Below are 3799 nucleotides of genomic sequence, written 5' to 3'. Positions count from 1 at the left end.
TCGGCTTGTTGTAGTCGCTTCGATGCACTAGGCTTGGCAACGTGGCGCCATCTGTTAGTTTAACTTAGAACATCGCCCGATGCTGGTGTGAAAACGATGCCTAGGTACTCCAGTGTCCGAGCACCTGAATTAGGGTTACCCACTATCCCGTGTTTTACGGGACTGTCCCGACTTTTCATACAACGTCCTGAGTCCCGCGCCATCCCTGTCGGGGCAGCTAAATGTCCCGGATTTGTTCCAGACAGTCCAGTTAAACATTTTTATGTGATCGAATGCGCACCAACAAGGCGGGTCACATTACGGAACACGAAGTTAGCGTGAACTTGTCCAGGCAGAGCTGCGGATAAAGGTGAACATTCGAGGGAAGTGCGACAATTTTCACGTGTACATTCTCCAGCAGAAGGAAGTGTTGCGAGCAGCACGTAGCCAGCTGACGTACCACTTAAAAAGGCCGTAGCCATAAAGACGCAATGGATTTGCCTGCAACATATTGCAATAAAGAAATCTGTTTTCGCTGGCTACCCGCTTCCCCCAATCCCGACTTCCTTCATTGAAGAGTTGGTACCCCTAACCTCAATGGCAGTACATGTATATTTGCGGGCTATTACTATGCATGCGTGCGTGTGCCCTTTCACCCGAACACTTAAAAAAGACAGCGAATTTTAGTACGGATAGTTCTAACACGGATACATCGAATCATTGTCTATATCGAAAAGTACGAACATCCCCTTTGAAATCCCATTCAAAGGTATAGCGCTGTTGTACGCGTGTACCGAACTCCCGATCAGGGGTACATTCGATATATCGAACTCTGCACCGAAAGTGCCTCTGAAAGTGCGCTTCTCCTGATGGGTCGATACTATGATGATAATGACTTCTCGAGGGGGCTGCCGCGCGCAGTGAGAAGGCGGCGGCGTCGCGTCGTTTTCATGGCCTTCAACACCTGCTACTCGCACGCTAGTTGGGGGGCACCAGCATGGCAGCCAGAACTCGGAGAGTGATTCAATGCGAAAAGCAATGAAGCAGGAGGTGAAACCGATCGGAAGCGCTCAGTATATGGCATTTTTTTGCATGCTTGAGCTGTTACTAGTTGTGGCTAGCGCAGGGGGACCGATGCTGCGTGGTGCGCGTTTATTTTGCCCACGGCAGGAGTTTCGGAGCCATGGTCACAAAAAAAAAAAAAAAAAACGGAAGAATTTGGATTTAGTGACAAAAGTGTACATTATTATACGGGTACAGGCCGGTGAACAGATGTCGGCTGCAGAAGCATTCCAAATTTCTCGAAGCAAAGCGAACGCAGCACGGCCATGGACCGGCCGATACGGAGCGTGTCGTGTGCAAAGCGGCTTTGTTGCGCGGCTCCAGACAACAGGTGTTCAGATACCTAAGACGACAGCGCCGAGTGCTTCGAGAGTGAATTTATGAGCGGTCAGCATTACCATGTGCCATTTTGTATGATGCAGCGGCGCACGAGTTCGCAAGTGCCAACGACAATGTGCAGGCTGTGGTGGACATCACTGATTCCGAAGATGCCGACCCTACTAGCGGCCGTGACAACGTTCCCCACCGCCTTCTGCATCCGAGCTTGCGTCAGTGTTCAGATTCGCCACTGTTGTGGCACAGAGTACAAATACAGATTTCCTCATTTGGAGGGCGTTTGTAAGTTAGACAATATTGTTGTGAGCTTTATGACGCAGAACAAGAAGCACGCGAATCGCACAAACTTTTTTCATGTTAAATAAAGGGCGGTTGTCGTCTCGCTGTGGTTCCAATTTTCTTGGCTGTGAGAAACGAATCGGTAAGCTACCGCTTGTCCCAATCTCGGAAAGCTCTCAGTGATGCTCTGAGCTTTCAGATAATCTTCTAACGGGCGTATTTTCTATTTCGAATGATCGATATATCAAACTATCTCGTGATCCCCTTGGAATTCGACATATCCTTGTTCGACCGTACAGTGTTTGCCGCGTTTGCCTACGTGCAACGCTAACGTTTTGCGGCCCCCTACTTCGGCCCCATGACGTGAGTTCTCGTAGAACGTTTCATCAGTTTCCAGTCGAGATACGGCAACGCTTATTAGGTGCGGAGTACCTTAGGACCGCACAATGTCCGTCCGCGTCCGTGCGCATAGCATTTACAATCGCAAAAAATTCCCCGCATTTCCCCGGGGGGAAGAATGTGAAAGTGCGAATGCACGAGTTGAATTTGCGCTGTTCGGTAATGTTCGCGAAAGAGAGATCACACACACACACACAACTACAAAGAAAGAAAGATGCATTTATTCACAGACACCTATTTGTGTTGTCGTTGTACTTGATTGCTAGAGCGGATCTCAGCTTTGAAATTTCGTGTCAGTACTCCTTTAAGCAGGTGCATTAGCCCTTCTCACGCCCGATTCTTGGCCAATCCCCCACGTGGGTATGTGCCGTGTCAGCGGCCAGGCAGCGCGCGCCCATCTCCCCCCGTTGCCAAGGAAGACGAGGAGATTCCTGGCCAATCCCCCACGTGGGTATGTGCCATGTCAGCGGCCAGGCTGCGCGCGCCCATCTCCACGTGCGCGGACATCGCCGGTGGACGCAGGTTCAGGGTCGCTTAAGAAGTGCATTCGCACATAAAAAATCACACAGGCACCCGCAGGATTCGAGCCTGCGTCGGGCAGACCAGATAGAGTTAGTGTCAGTCGTCTTACCCATTGGGCTATGACCGTGAGTTAGTACCCGAGAGTCAAACGGCTTACTCCCTTGTTTGTAACGGTGTGGAGTACCTTAGGACCTCCCAATGTCCGTCCGCGTCCATCCGTGTGCACACCACAATCAAGCGAAAATCGAGCTAAATTCTATTTGAGCCGTGAGTTGCAGTTTTATTTAGGGAATAATCAAGGTGCAACTCACGGCTCAAATCGAGTGACGGTCGGGGCGCAAATCGGATGCCACCCGGGGCGCAACTTGGATGTCATTTCGAGTCCCCGTACTCCGCACCTTCGGCATCATCCACAGAGTGGATATGCTGCCAATTTTGCGGCATCTGTTGAATGTGTTGCGAAGCGAGTTGCCTATTAGCCCATCTGCCAGAAGTGTGCCTAGAGCTCTTACGAGCGCCCAAACCACCACTAACAAACGCCTTGGCGCCAGTATGGAAGAATAACAGCACAAAACGCCCTGAACCAAAACACCCGGTTTGACGCATACATTTTATTCAACTTCAAAACAATCAAAAAAGTGTTTCGAACGAACACGTCGTCACTGCATACGCTGGGAGACCGAAGCGCCAAACTAACAGGCGATCGACAGCCTTCTGCCCGTCGGAAGGATAGCCCTCGCTTCTTGCGCTTTAGAGGGGCGAACGAGTCACTTTACTTCGGCGCAAGCTGAGAAGGTTTTTAAAAAATCGCTCCCACTCGACATACCCTGTTCGGGGTTGAATCGTCGCTTATGATAATTCCAACATAGTAAGCACAGTCTACCCGCAGGAACGCACCGTCGCATTTAATCGCGAAGCGAACGCGACCACAACACAGTCACAACTTCGGCTGCCCGCTGCCGGCTGGCCTTGCTGCAAAAGTTCGTTCGGGTTGACAGCGCTACGAGAGGAAGCAAAAAACCAGGCATCCCTTCGTCTAACGATGACGATGGTTGAACTAGAAGCTTTCTCCTGACGGATCATCGCCGTCTTTACGCGGTGGGGTGCAGGAGTTTTGTCTAATTTTGCACGTCTATGCAGGCCTCTCAGATCCAAACCGCTTCGACGTTTTCGAAATGGAGCAATCGCATAGACGCCGGCTTCAAATCCAAACCGCTTCGAC

The sequence above is a fragment of the Haemaphysalis longicornis genome, unplaced genomic scaffold (assembly GCF_048455015.1).
Source record: "Haemaphysalis longicornis isolate Haplotype H1 unplaced genomic scaffold, Haemaphysalis longicornis Haplotype H1 scaffold_7, whole genome shotgun sequence".
In the NCBI taxonomy this organism is placed as follows: domain Eukaryota; kingdom Metazoa; phylum Arthropoda; class Arachnida; order Ixodida; family Ixodidae; genus Haemaphysalis; species Haemaphysalis longicornis.
Note: the sequence above shows the minus strand (reverse complement) of the source record.